This window comes from Equus quagga, chromosome 9, assembly GCF_021613505.1.
Source record: "Equus quagga isolate Etosha38 chromosome 9, UCLA_HA_Equagga_1.0, whole genome shotgun sequence".
NCBI classification, from domain to species: Eukaryota; Metazoa; Chordata; class Mammalia; order Perissodactyla; family Equidae; genus Equus; species Equus quagga.
The window spans coordinates 118631231-118647220 of NC_060275.1; positions in this window are offsets into that span (position 1 = coordinate 118631231).

A 15990-nucleotide genomic window follows, 5' to 3' on the forward strand; every position below is an offset into this window, starting at 1 on the left:
GCTCAGGCATTTATCTGCAGAACTTCCATTGTAATCCCGGTCTTTTAACGTTGGCTTTGCCATGGAGAAGAGATCCAAATTTAAAGCATCCTTTGACGTCCAGGCAGTCATCTCCAAGACAAAAGGAAACAAGACAAAAATCAGCCCCGTAGCATGGGTGTAATTAATGCCCAGCTCCACCAGGGAGGTTTCTCCTGCGCACCCACTGCTCCTCTGCAGGCCCTGCTGGATGTGCAGTAGACACGGCTTTAGTCAATCAATTAATTTGTGTATGTATCCTTCGAGATAATTGTAAGGTGGCCGTGCGTACACCTGCCTGAAGCAACCAAGACCTTTTAAGGTGTAATAATCCACTTGGGTTTGATATTGATTTTGTAATAAAAGGCAGAGGAATAACAAATGGCGGTGTTGTTCCTCAGAGAAGCACTCAATTCCACACCATCATCATCCAATGGGGAGGACGCTTGTGGAAACACTGTTGAAAGGGGCAGTCATGAGCCATGATGTTCGAGAGCTAAACTCAGCCCGCTCAATCCCGCCTGACCTCTCCCACGTGGCTTTCTCACTCGGGAGAGCAAAAGACGGATCTCTCAAAAAGGCAAATCCCCAAAAGATGTGGATGAGAATACATGTCACCTGACGTGTGTGAATGGCTTGCTCAATCCAGCCAAAGAAGTAAATAGGAATGATTCACTCACAGCCCAAAAGTAAAGAAGAGCCAAGAGGTTAGAAATTTATGGCAGCTCATATAAATAATTTTAATTAAGATAATTCCCAAATCAATGGAACCCTTAAGCCATGTGTCTTCTGAGAAAAATATGTTCAGATTTTTAAAAATTACATACTGTCTTGCTTCAAAAAGCAAATAAAATATTCAGCACATTAAGGCTTCTGCCACAATCCTAGCCTATCACTCCTTTACATTCGTGGTTAAGATTTTATTTCCCAGTTATCTGGGCTACAGCATCCAATGGCTCTTACAGGTCAAGTAGCCGCTGGCTTTATGCAAATACTTCAATATTCTTAACAGATATGCATAGACGCACATTCAATGTATTTTCAATTACATTGAGAAATAAATTATTGCATATAAATATCAAATCAATCTATTAAATTTAGAGAAAAGCTAAATGGTAGTGGTGAGTCTCTTAATTTGTTGATGGTTTTTTGAGTTTAGCTGGAAAAGTTCAGTTCGACACTTACCATGGATTTTGAGCAATTGTTGGCATTGTTTGTGTCTATATAATCAAAATAGAGAAGATGCACTGAAAAAAATGTTTAAACCAGTAGTTTTTGTTTCTGTGTTTGTTTATTTGTGTAGCTCAGAGAGAAATCCAGTGAGATGAGCCGGGGAGACGAATACTGGAAAAAAATTAACTTGCACCTTCCTTCATAGGGACAGAGACAGGGTCAGCCAGAGGGGAAAGAAGTTCAGTGAGAAGAACTTTTCTGGTTAAAGAAAATGTGTAAAAACCCAACATTTCACCTTCCAATTCCCTCTCCCACAATGATGGGCCCTAGAGGTTTTTAAACTATTTTATTGGCATTTTCAACTAAGTCTCTGCTGAATTGTGTGGTTTTTCAAAAGCTGAGGTTTTGGTTAAAAATAAACTGTCTTTTTCTTTGCAAAGTGCCCATGCCCATTGCCAGGGCTTTCACACAGGTCGTGGTCTGCAGGGGGCAAGAGGGGAGCAGCTGCTCCAAGGAGAACCCAAGGAAGCACTCCCGGAGCGAGGTATCGGTGGCTCCTGGGGCAACAGCTCTCAGCTGGCCCCCTGGTTCCCTGGGAGCCAGGACCACCTGAATCGGGCTTAAGATGGAAGGATCCGCCGTCCTCCAGGGGTGCAGACAGACTTCAAAAAGTTGCAATTAAATGGGAGCTGCAGAGATTACGGGGCGATATTAACTATCATTAAGTGATTTCTGTGTGAATGAGCCAAGCATGCCTTCCCACGTTCGCTCAGAAGGCCCCTCAGACCTGCGAGTTTACAGGTAATTTCACAAATACCTGTACTTGTTGGGGTATTTGTCTGACAGACAGACCGCATGTATCACCTTGACAAAGACATCAATGTGGCTAAAAACTCAACGCTCCCGTTTGCAAACGGCAAGCACCAGCCTGTCACGCGAAACCACACGGTTCATCCGGAGAGAGGAGACGCCTGTCTGCCCTCCTTGAAAGAAATTAGCTCCGTTTTCTTAAAATAATAAACAGAGGTTCCTGGACTTGAGAGACCTGCTCACTAACATCGTATGTAGGCTTTTGATCTTTTGTTTTCTGGTTAAGCATGACAGGCTATTGGCAACGGGGAAGGAGGCCACCTCCCCAGGAAGGGGACGCCTCGGCAGAGGGCACTGTGCGAGGCCACAGCGCAGTGGCTCTGCAGGCAGAGGTGCTCGCGGCCGCTTGCTGGCCCCCTGCGCATGTCCTGGCTGCATCTGCCTTCCGGGAACCCAGTCCCCACCATCAGACCAGGGGTGGAGTCCTCACCATGACCTCTGACAGCACCCTGATGCTTGAGCAGGGGGAGCCCCCACCCCGGGATGGCAGACAGCAAATCTGTTTTCAGAACCACAGAGTTGAGAATCACAAACATCTAAAAACTGGCAAAAGGCACAAATGAATATAGATTGCAATGAAGTCTCAGAAATAAGGTCTTCTGACAGTGCGTCTCCTGTAGACGCCACCTCCCATCTTTCTAGAATGTCGTTTAAGTGAGTAACTGACAGGTTAATTATTAAACACATTTCATTAAATACTTACTGTTTTTATGAATGCAGCCAAAGAGAAGCCAGTTTAATTGGAAGACCTGGAGCGGCCATTTTTATTTTATTTCACTTTTATAATTAGTATTCCATTCATGCACTCTTAATGAGATGAAAATGAAAGTTTCCACATTTAATACGTGTTTTCATGCCCGCCACGCTCCAGGAGTTTTCGTGAATAAACACTGGTATCAATGGGCCGCCAGAAAGGGCTTCCTCCAGGGGCATGGAATTTGTTTACAAAGCTCCCCCGCGCTGTCTGGCTTTGGAAATGGGAGGAGAGGTGGACGGACATCAGGAGCGGGTCTCCTCACAGCCCCATTGTGTCCTGAAGAAAAGGCGGAGCGGCCCTCGGACGGTCATCCGTTACGGCCCAAACATATTTCTCTTCCAAGACACTCTCTCCTTTTGCTATTTGTAGTAAAAATGAACGAAGTATTTTCAGTCCATGAATAATCTGGCTTTCACTAAAGAAGAACTCTAATGCCGAATTGTCAACTTCACCCTGTAAATTCATAATTATTTTCGGAAAAGCCACTGCCCCTCCTTTGGCTTTGGGTCCCCGCTAAACAGACATCTTTGGTTTGAAGGGAAACAAAATCCCATTCCATGTGCCCCGCCTCACAGCTAGAAACACATAGTTCTTATAATTATGTCATTAAACCAAACCCTTCTCTCCCATGGTAAGTCTACATAAAATTTTTATGTGATTGAAGGAAAACAGCACTATCTAACAGCTTAAATTCCGAGAAGAGTCCAGATTTGAATTTTTAATTTTTCAGCAAAGAGCTGGGAAGGCCGACAAGGTGGGCGAGCGCAGTGCAGATGGTCGGGAGAGACAAGTTAAATGCAGTGTGTGGCTGAACTATTTTTTTAAGAACAGAAAATGCATCCTTATTTTGAGGAAGACAGCCCCTTGCCTGGAGGCCCCAACAAGCTGTCTAGGTACATTTTGCCCCATCGCGCTTGTGTCCCCAACTTCCCTCTAAGTTTGCTCCCGGGTTGAGAAAACCAAAAAGGCCATCTCCAATTATTTCAATTGGTTTCTTATATCTCATCAGTATATAAAATATCAATAAAAATAACTGCTCTCTATCCTCACTCTGCGTGGAAGAGAAGACGTTGGTGAGAAAAAAGAAAGGCCTTCTCTCCTTTTTCCAAATTACCATGTCCATCATTTCTATGGTGAATCGCATTGGCCACGGTGCCCGGCCAGTGGATTCAGAAGGGACACCAAGATGACTGTCGTGCCAGGTGCCAATTTTGCTAAAGACAATGAGTCTTCTCCCATTTTCAGTTATGAAAACATATTCAGCAAGTGCCCTTACCAGGGCTTAACAATATTCAGTGGGCAAATTTTAATGACAAATGCATTTTCTTGCCTTCATCCAAGTGAACAATTACAGATTGGGGCCAAGACGTGGTTAGAAAATTAATATACATAGAATTTTCTAAACCACTGTTTTCAGTCATAGCATCATATATGAAAGTGTTCTGGAATTTCAGTTGTCATAAGTAGTGTAAGAAACAAAACCTTGGGTTCTCAACACAGACAAACAGTGTTTCTCCTTCTCAGGCATACACCCAAGTGAGACAACCATGAGGGTACGTATGTCAAGGGAAAGTCAGTTTATTTAGTCAAAAGGTGAATGCATCCCTTGGGAACATTAATTAATTGCTTGGTATTATGTGCACAAAATAACTACACGTTTTTTTAGGCAGACAATAAAGAAGTCACTGTGTAAAAGAACAAAAAACAAAATAAAACTTTAAATCTGCTTTTTTATTCATTTACTTGAAAATATCTGCTGAGAGCATACCATAAACACACACTTGTGTGCTGGGTCGTAGGTGAGACAGAAATCTGGACAAGCTCTGCTTCCTCCCCTGTGAGCAAATATCACTCTAGGAACACAGATACACACACGCGCATGCACGTGTGGAACCGTAGCAGCTGTCCTATGAGGCTAGATGCGAACATACTGGCAGTAGTTATTTCTGAGGTGGGGATTATGGGTGCTTTTAATTTTCTTTGTTTGCTTTTCCTTGTTTTATTACATTCTACAAAGAATAGTTCTTGCTTTCTCTACCCGTAGACAACAGTACAATAAATGCTTTTTTTAAGAATGTGGTTCTGTGCAAAGTATTGTGGGAGTGCCAACAGGAAGGCTCACGTGGGGCCAACTGGACAAGGGAGGAGTCTTGTGGACACTGTGTTGAGAGGAGCGGAATAGGCTCAGGAAGAGAGGGGGCCATTGAGGAAGCTGCAGGAGTTGCATCAAGTGACCGGTGTCCCCCAGGAAGTCATACAAGACCCCGGGTGACTAGAAGCTGGGCGAGCACCCAGCGCCTGAGCCCCGAGCTGGAGTGAGGAGGCTGGGAGCTGTAGGAGGGAGGGCGCCGAGCTGCGGCCGGGTCCTGCACAGGGCGGCTCCTCCTCAGAATCCTCTCTTCTGGCCACTGTCTCTGAGGTCGTTGAGGGTTTCTTGTTTTCCAACTGAACTTTCAAATTTTCCTTAAAATATTATGTCCTAGAAGGCATGATGTTCATCAACTTCAGAATAAAATAAAAACTAAAATTCTGAAAACAAATTAAAATAGTCATCAAAAATGCTATGAACAAATTTATTTTCCTTTCTCATATTTAAGTATACTCTTCATGTACTTACACTTAACACACGTATATTTAAGTGTATTCTCGCTGTCTCTCTCTCTCCTCTTCCCTTCCTGTCTCTCTATCTACTTAGACTCTGGAGTAGAAACATAAGCTATTTGAAGTGAAAGACCTTGTATTTTAATTGTTCGAGAACAGTAGCAACTCTTCGTAAACGTTGACCAGGAGTTGCAACTGAATCCATCAGATCCCAGCCCGACACTGAGCGGATCCACACGTGAAAGGAGTCAAACAATTCTCTTGGAGACACACTTCCACATCAATTGTGATGACGTACAGAACCCGTGAGAGTTCCTTCTTCCAATGCCAACGTTATGACTGAATTTCAGGACAGTCATAAAAAATCATTGGGATAAATCACAATCAATTTCATCTATCAAGGGATGAGCAACACACAGAAAAAAAAGTGCATTTTAAAAGAAAACAAGAACCTGGACTAGTGTGGCATTAAATGCTTTCAAACATTGAGTTTGGTAAAAAATAAAGGCTCAATTATTTTTTATTCCAAGCAAGTGTACAGGGCGCACCTGCTGACAGGCAGCTTTACCCGGGCTGCAAGTACAGAGGGAAAGACAACGGCTTCTCAAGAAGATATTCAAGGTGCTGTTGAGATATCTGTAAAAATCTCTGCTGGGGCCTGACCTAAGTAGCAAGTCTGCCAGGAACATTCTGGAAGACAAACTTGCTGAATTTGGTGGCCACCAGTGGCTTTACTCAGCCTGACTACCTGCATCATTTTCAACCGAGTCAAAATGTTTCTAATCCCTTTACATCTGGGTGCTCTTAGAGGAAAATCATACATTTATACAAGCTTTGTATCATCTGAAAACTCAATATATAATGCATGTTGAAATGAACAAGTTGCAATTTTATAAAAGAACAACCTAAAAGATTACAGGGTATTCAAATATTGTTATTTAATCGCAAGGTGCTGTGTATTTTGCACTGTAACCTCGTTTCAATCATATAATGAATGCCATAATGAAAATTAAATTCCCAATGTGCACGGCTGTGCCTCTTCTACTCTACAGGCGATTTTAAATAGTATTTCCTGAGTCGATTCTTTTGTTTGGGGAAACTTGTTTTGGGGCTCAAGAATAAATATCCTTTAGGATTTGCTTTCATGATGTCAGACATTTTTCCTATTAGAAGGGGATTTATCAGGCCCCACCCTCCCTCCATTCTTGCAGACTACATAAATAATAATAATTATAATAATAGCATAGACCGTGCTAAGAACACGTGCAACGTTTCTGCTCAAGCATAAAACACTGATTCTCCGGGAGGATGAGAGAAAGAGGATAATTAAAAATAATTCTGGCAGAAGGGAAACAAATTCAGACCAAATTCATTAGGAATGCACTTCTAGTAGTTTCTGGTGAGACTGTGTGTCTTTCCCTTATACGTTTGGTTTCTTAGAAAAACTATTTTAGCCACCCTAATCCTGGAAAACCAGAAATAATAATTTGAGCATAAAAAAATAAACATCAGCAAGCTTTGTGGCACATGAGTGACTTGTCCATCTACACCATCTAGAAACGGAGCCATCAGTGCCATGGGTATCCATCCTTTCATTACACAGCATTAAATGAGCACCTATTATGTTTAAACCACTGTGATAGACACTGTGGAAGACTGAGGCAGACCCTCTTTGATGAGCATAGAGTAAGCCACCCACGCTGGGATCAGATAAGGAGCCACAGGCTATGCTGCTGATGGTGGAGTCATACACTTTTCAGTATCCTTTCCACAGACCAAGAAAACTGAGTCATTAGTAATAAATCTATGGTATGACAATTTGGAGAAATAAAATGATCGGGTTTTTCTCTTAACGTTTTATTGTCTTTGTTTCCCTTTTCAAGGACACATGGCAACACATCACTCAGAATGGATTTTCTCTCTTCTCCTCATTTTCAGAGAATAAATAATTTTCTCTCTACAATTAGACTTGACTCTCCAGTATCAGAAAGGGTGACACGGTCATGTCATGAGCTGCATGCTGAGCATAGGGTTGTACACGACTTTACATAGGTCCATCCACCACCATGTGCACCCGTGGCCTCGCCCTAGCTGGCTGCAGGAGACGCGCATAGTGGGCGCTTGCAGAGATGGGACAGGAGAGTACAAGGTGGCACTAGAAGCTCCAGGCAGAGAGGCCCCCAGCACCTGGCCGCCTTTCATGTTACTTCCGGTTGTAGCGGCGATCGCCAACAGCAAAGCCATTTTGGTGAAGAAATGGAGTACATACTTGCGGTCTTTAGGGGGACTCAGAAATACAAGGTTTTCAGTGGGAAACACACACCAGGCTGATGCCTCCAGTGAGGCGATGCTTTTGTTTGTGGTTTGTTTATTTTTTGCTTTAAGAATATCAGGGTCTGGGGTGGGTGGGTCCTGAGTAACTTGGCCGATGGATAGTGGGTAAATGCCCACACTTCCCGTCCGCCTCCTCCTTGTACTTGCCCAACACAAAAGACAGAAGCAGAGACAGCACAACCTCAGCTCAATTCCGCAAGCTCGAGAAGAGGGGAAGAAAATAAAAGTTTGACAGGAATTTATAAATTCAGCCTTGCTTAAGTATATCATCATTCATAATACCATTAAATCTATTTCAATAAACAAAAACATGCTTTACTTATTCCAGGAATTCTTTGTGAAAGGAAAACATTATGTGAAGAATAAAGTGTTATTGCAAACACAGTTAAAATCTGGAGTGAGGGTTTGAATAAACAAATTAAATTGCAATGGAATATAGTGTGCCTCTGAGCCATTTCTTGACAAAACAGTCATCTTATTTACACGCTTCACAATACCCCACCATGGATGTCGAAGGAAAAAAATAAGGAGAAAAATAATTAGCATATTAATCTTTTTTATGCCGCCATCTTTCAGATCCAGAAGACCATGGTGTAATTTAAATCTAAACGCTTTCCTGGCATTAGAATTCATTTTAGATGGGTCAATTGTTCCATAATAAAGGGATAGAAGGTGTACTTCATGCAAGAGATTTATGTTTGCCATTTGTTCATATTCATGTGCTACTGAATACCCTCAATTCAAATGGTGATGGCTGGTTCATATCAGTCGGGCGCCAGCCACACAGATCACTAACCGGCAGCAATGAATTTCATTTGCAGGACAAAAAATACGGCGAAATTAACTCCAACAGTTTATTGATTTTTGCTTAACAGAAGCCAGTATAACAGCTCTATTGCCCTCATAATGATTAGTGACAAAAGTTTAATTAAGCAATTATGAAGCCAATAATAGAGTTGTCTGGCCCGCGCAGCTCCAGTCCGTTCAGGACTTATCTCCCTCCTGCACATCAGAGCAGCTGGAATGTGCTTGAGGAGATTAATGCGGGAGAACACAGATGCCTACTTTAATTCTGCTTCATGACGCCGTTTGAATGGAGACGGGAACACAAGCTCCCCTTTATCAAATTACAAGTCCGCTTTTCATGAATATGTAGTTTAAAAAAAAATCTAGTTGTGGCTTCAAGGTGTAATTATAAAGACATACAACAAAAATGACACACAATTCTGTCTTAGTAATCCCTGCTATGAAATATGCATGATAATGTATTACTGAATAAAGACTTAACAACAGTCTAAGAGGCTTTGCCATTGTCCCGTTATCCAAACAATTGGCAGCGTTTTCCAAATGTTATGTGAGATATTGTCTGACCTTACATCTTTGTTTTTTCTTCCTCTTAAATGTATTGTTTCAAGCTTATTGTATTGTTATTTGTCTATAATGCCATTAAACCCATCTTATCTGTTTGTAAGAATTCCCAATTTATTACGTATGCTTAAATATGTCAATGTAAAAATGTGAGCTCCTTTCCAGCATTAATCATTTCATAAAATACACGCTCTGTCCCGGGGAGCCGCAAATCTGGAGACCAGGAGGGAGCTGGGCTCCTTTCTCCCACCAGGAGTTCCGCAGGCACCCTCTGTCTTGCAGGAATCGAGCGTCATGCACATTCAGAATGCCTTTACTCACGAGAAAGAATCTGATTTTTCTGCCTCTGAGGCAGCAAATGATCTTGACCAATTTGCTGGCCCCTTTCTCTTTCTCCAGAAAAGGAAAAGGCCGTGCCGTCTCCCTAAAGAAAAGAATAATTTATCCTTCTATCACCCCGTAGAAACTCGTTTTCGAGAAGGATATAGAACGACAAATACATATGTAGGTAAATACACAGAGCTAGAAATCCTATTTTCAAACTTTACGTGTGACAACCTGAATTGCTACATTTCATTTAATAAAACATAAAACAAATTCACCCGTGGGTTTTTGTCACTAATAAAATGCGCCTTATCCAAATGATTGCGATTTATTTTATCAAAATCCCCTGAAAAGACATTTGTCTTCTTGGAACTGCCTACAACAGCTGCTTCCGTGTAACAGGCAGCAGCTGAGGGGAAGTCAGCTAAAGGTTTCTGGGCGGCCTCGCGTCTGCCGCTGCCCGTTTCTTTCTCCGGCAGCCGCCTGGGTGGACATCCTGTGTCTCAGTGGTGACGCGCACGGTGCTCCTTGGCAGAGCACAGCCACGTAGCCGAATTCTTGCTGTCTCTGCCTGGTCCCCCTCGCCAGATCAGGGACTGTGGCTTGCACGGGCGAGCACAGGCAAGCTGCACGGGGCAGGAGGGTGTTCCTAGGCGTGTTAGGATAAATTTATCCTCAGAGTTTTCTCTTAACATCAGAACATGTCTTTTTATTTGTAGCAATTATGGAGGTTAGCAAGCAAGGCTTTGCATCTGTCCATGAATCCCATCAAGGTATGAATCGGAACAGAAGCTTGCTCATGGCGAGGGGCCCAGCTGCGTTAGAGGGGCGATCCGAAGAATCCAGGGACGTGCTCCTCTCACCTCATTAGAGGCCTATTGTGTGGCACGAGCTGAGTCCAAGCGTGTTCAAACCTCTGGGAAGTTAAAGCAACTTTGTAAACCGCACGGATCCCCGTGACCCTTCTTGTCTTTGAACGTCACCCTCGGAGGGAACTGTTTATTCCAGCAGGTTGAAAGGTCCAGGGGAAACGTGCGTAATACAAAATCAATGTCTTAATTTTTCACCCCTTCCCGGTCATTAATGAGGAGGGGTTCCCTCCAACTGTTACCCCCAAAGATGATTTTTAGAATGTCTCTAACACCTGCCCCGTCTCCACCCTCCAAGACAGGAATGCTGACAGACTTAATTGACAAAAAGATTTTTTTTTCCGCTATCCCTTTGGCAATCATTAAACATGGTTCGACCTGGAAAAAACTGAAAGAAAATCCCAGGATGTTAGAAAGAAAATGTTGTTCTTCAGTGTGGTTAATTGCTAGAATTTTCAAACTCTGCCCCACGATGCCTGAGTCTTTGAAAGCCTGGCAGAGCTCTTTCTTTAAGGAAATGGGATGAAAGTGTCCCCATGCTGTCCACATGAAGGATTTCCCCCTTAGGAAACTTAGTAATAGCACCTTACATGGATGAATTTTAGGGACAAAGATTGAATTAGAATAAGCTTTGAAAGACTGCTAGTCAAAATAATTATGGCTACATTTTTATCTTTCTCAAAAATCTGAAGATCAAGAATGAATGGGCATTAAATGTCTTGAAAATTTCACACAGCCTGTTACCCTTCATTTGTTGGATTTTTAAAGATAATACATCTGCTTGCCTGAAGTCTGATCCACAGAGAGACAAATCAAACTTTGCATCCATTTGGAAGGATCTGTGGGTTGGGAAGTCCTTATCTTACGTGCGGTTTGCTTGCGCTGACCTGCCGCCATAGCCCTTCTAGAATAGGCATTTAACCGTTTGATAATTAGCTCAGCGATACCTATGACAAGTTGTGAATTGTTAAACTACTGAATGCCATCTCAATTATTCTTTCTTGAGAGGCCCAACAATAATTTACTTGTTCTCGAGGCACAAAATGGTATTAGTAATTAAGTAAAGAAAGATCTCACGTGAGCATATTATTTTGACAGCGATATAGAAAATCGCCAGAGCCTGTGATGGGGAATTTGCTGGTGGCACTTTAGTAACAAACGCAGCATCCTGCACTCAATCGTGAAGCAGTGAGGCCATTCACAAAATGCGACTCTGCACACGCACCAGGCAGATCTCCGGGCATTGGTAGCAGGACAATTAAAAACCCAGGCGCACCCATTTCAACTGGAATTGCCTGTCATGTGATCAAACTGTTCTTCCTTCCCGATGCATCTGTTTCGCTCTGATTTAGCTTGGAAATATCGTGAAGGCTCTCTACCCCAGTGCTGAAATTAACAAAGAGCTCTTTCTAGCATTCTGGGCGTGGGCAAGACATCTATCTAGTGAACTTGTTCTGTGCCCGAAGACTACCTGCTTGTGTTTCATCCTGATTGCATCTTTTGACACGTATTTTTCGTTCGCGTTTTTTGGTTGCCAAGTGGCGATTAATGGCAATTTGCTCTTATTAGCAAAGGATTCCAAAAGCAGAATGATAATTTTAATTTCACATGTTCAATCCATCACTTCCCTGGATGAATGCAAAACCATTCACCTTTGCATGTTCCCTGAATTTTGTACTCTGCGGTTCGAATGGTGCGATGAGCTTTAAATCTGCAAATTAAATAGCAGGTGCCCCCTGTAGTAATGCATTAAGCATGATTGTCTCAGGTGATGCCGGCGAGTATGGGACAGAAATTCTATCAATCCAATATGCTTGTTCTTCGGTTTTCTCTCCCATAGTTTATTGTGAAGACGAGCAGATGAAAACTACAACTGTTTGCTAATAGGACGCCCACCTTGTTATGGGGCTGATTTTCCATTTTCCGTAACTCGCCGTGATTACTTTTTTAGAAGCCTTCACTTTTTCCCAGCTGATCCTCCTCTAGTTAGGCAGCATTAATGACACTTCAGTCATCCTGGCTTTCAAGCCGAGTCCTTCCACAGCGAACAGAGAGTTGACATTTCCTGACATTTTCCCAACTAATTACAGGACAAATAATTAAGCATGTTCTCGTATGTAACAAATGAAGGCAAAAGCCGTCTGTCAAGGTTGGTGATTGATGACACTCCAGGAGACTTTATCTGATGGGTCCTGCCACGCGATGGAGGAGAAGCAAATTTATTAGAATGAACAATGCAAATTCTGAGTCATCTTATCCAGTTATGCGCCAAAGCAATATCCATGTCAAGGTGAATGTGACAATGAAAGCAAAATATTTGCATTTTGTGGAGCAGGTTGAAGGGGAAATCAGAGCGAGAAGATGACAGGCCTAATTATTTTGGCTCATACAGGCTAGGACAGCTGTTTCTGGTGTCCTGAACAAGGCTGTCACACAGGTAACTAAATAGGTCTGCATACGAGTCTGTACCCAACACTGCTGAGATGTCTACCACTAATGACCAACGCTAATGTTACTGCCATCCCTGAAAAACAGAAAATGTGTCACTATGCACCTTCTGTATGGCAGTCAACATTTCGCGACATAATTACTTGTTAGTGAATTAATTCCTATCTGTCAGTATCTATGCCAGTGTCATTTTTAGACCATTACAAAATTATGCCATCACTATGGCAACTGCAAGCACAGTTAAAAGGCAAAAGAGTTCAGATCCCAGGAAAAGTGCCTAGTTAGGCAGGAAATGATAATGTAAAATCTAAGTCATAGTGTTCCTACCCCCCATCCTAATTTCCTTTATTTGGATTACATGTTTGATCGATGACGATGAAACAATAATTTCAGGTTTCCAGTTTTAACCCACGATTAATATTTTCTATAATTAAAACCACAGTCCGCAGTGGTATCTCTCTGAACGAAGGCACATCCTCGCACTGTCAAGTCAATTAATTGGGTGGTTACAAGGGCCCTGTCAGCCTCGGAGCCCAGTCTGGGAGCCCGTATGCAGATGGGCACAGGCGTGCAAGCTTCCTGCCCGCCTCCCTTCCCCTGCTTATTGACAGGGCATTTCTGGGGAGTCTGTATTCAGATTCCTCCCCGTTTTCTTCTGTCTTCCTTTGTGCAGTTGCATTCGCTCCTGAGCGCTGCCATCCTGTGCTTTCAGATTCATCCCACTTAGCAATTCAAGATGCCATCACATTAGTCTAATCACTCCTTGCTTCATTCAAATCAAGACACTACAGGATTCAGATACTATCTGTAGTAAGTACAATCGGCAACCCTGTGGACCCTAAATGCCCCTGGAGAAATACATTTTAAGACAGAGAGAGAGAGAGAGAGGAGAAGAGATATTATGAGTAACCAGAAAATTAAAATAATTTTTTAAAAAACTTTGAATTTTAACAAGGAAAGTAGACAATGTAAAATATCCTATAGAAAACCGAATCTAAGCTCATTGATTTTTCTCTTTTAATTAATTAAAATGTTACCAGGCTGGGAAGGAACAACTCCACTAAGCTACCCACATAAATTCATCATGTTCGTCTGTAAAACAAGGTCACTTTTGCTAAGTGCAAATATTTTACTGGTAAATTTGAAATGATGTATGGAAGACATATGAGTCAAAACGGCATCTGAGGGTCCCAGTGAGTCAGTGAAAAGGTTATGTAAGGAAGAGAGAATTTGAAAACCAAAAAGGTACAGATAAAATAGGAAGTTCTTTAGAAACATCACAATTTTACTGATCACCACCCTGATTTTTTTTGTATTGTACTGGCTTATTTTTTAATACTCTGTAATGCAATGGGAAGGCATGGATATGTGGAATGAGCTTAGATATTTGTCATTTGGTGTTATGTTAATAGTGCAGATGAGGAGAGATGGGGGAACCCTGGGGCTGCCTTAATGACTTAAAGTGCCAATGGCAACTCTCCAAACAGGTGACGATGGAATTAGACAAAGTAGGTTGCGATTATTCCTTAGGTAAACATGCATATGGGCTGGTGTCTGATTAGGATGAAAGAAATAATGTTCCGGTTAGAGGGAGCTGCTGACGGCCCTGATGTGTTAGAGCTGGCTGTTCCTTCTCGGTTCACCAACATCATCTCAGAAGCCACGTCCCTTTACCACCTGTAAGGTTGTGAACAGATCACCAGAACAAAGGTCCTAAGTCTCAACCAAGAGAGAACCTAACTTTCAAAGCAGTGTCTTCAAGCACAAAAGCAGGGAGAGGTTCAATTCTGGCCTCTACTCAGCAAGGTTAAGCCAGCGGTGACTCGAGTTACTGCTGAATCCCGAATGGGCAGAAATCAATAATTTCCCTGAAGGGTCTCCGAGAGCACGCCCTTCTGACAGTGCCATTGACAGTTGCTAATACAAAGGCAACAAAGAATGCCAGGGTCTGTTTTAAAATAATATCTGATTTGCATATTTTTGTGCTTCCTGCGCGCTCCCGAGAGGATCTGAACGCTCCCGGCAATCGTCCGCCTTCTCAGCCACAGGTCGCTGAAATACAGTCCCGGGAAATACAGTCGTGAATGTGCTTGAAATTTATTTTACTTAAACTCCACACATAATGACTGATCCTAAACCAATCAATTTTAAGCAAAAGTATCTATTTTTTGCAATTTGTAGAAGAAGAATTGGTGATGGGCATGAAGAATCTAGTTCCCTCTCTGATTAAGAAGCAGGTTTTTAGCCATGTAAATAATGCAATATCTTGATAGAGATTGTATACAAATTTGATACAAGGAACCAATGAGATAGTTTCTGTCTAATGATCCTAGTCAATCTAATTAATGTATTCTGCTACATTACATTTTAAGAAGTGACCATTGTGTAATACACTTTGAAATATGCACAAGCTAATGGGATAAGATACAAAAATTATTATGCTGACAGTAAATCATATTACATTCCTAATAAGCATTAACTAGATAACTAGGTCAAAGCAGTATTATCTTAATTGATTTTTCAAAAGAAACCTGACAGAAAAATGTCAATGCTCGAATATTTCTTCATGCATCATTAAAACAAGATTGGCTTTTAACAAAAGAAGAACCCTTCACAGAATTGATTCTTGCTTCGGGCTGCCTGCAAGTGAGTGTATTACATAAAAATCTATACAGGATATTAAAACAACACCGCACTGCAAGACAGTTACAATTAAAAGCTGACACCCCCCAACATGTAGGCCACAGCGGCTTGCCAGCAAATATGTGAAAGTCTTCCTCGTCAGTGTGACCAATGCATGAAAACCTGACATAGCTACTCCGAGGGAAAGACTCTGATTAGAGGAGTTTCTAATTAAATCAGGACACCCATCACTTATCTGTTTCACAACTGCACAGTTATTAACACACACAGGATTATTCGGGAAAGCGAGTCACTGTTACCTGGGGTCTTTAATTGGAGTGCGCGGCCTGCACATTTCCAGCAGAGGCTGTGGACAGGAGCACACTCCAGCAGACAGGGGACACGATGGTCCTCTTCCACCCTCACGGGGAAAAGAGTATTGGCTCTAAATGCAAATGAGGACAGTCTCCTAACACGGCGTTTGCAACTCCTGGCAAAAGTTTAATTCCGTTCGCCAGGGGCTGACTGGGTTCAACTCTTGGGTGACTCCTCGTGCTGGAATCGGATGTGCCTCGCAGACATCCCGCTCCCAGCTGGGACGCCAAA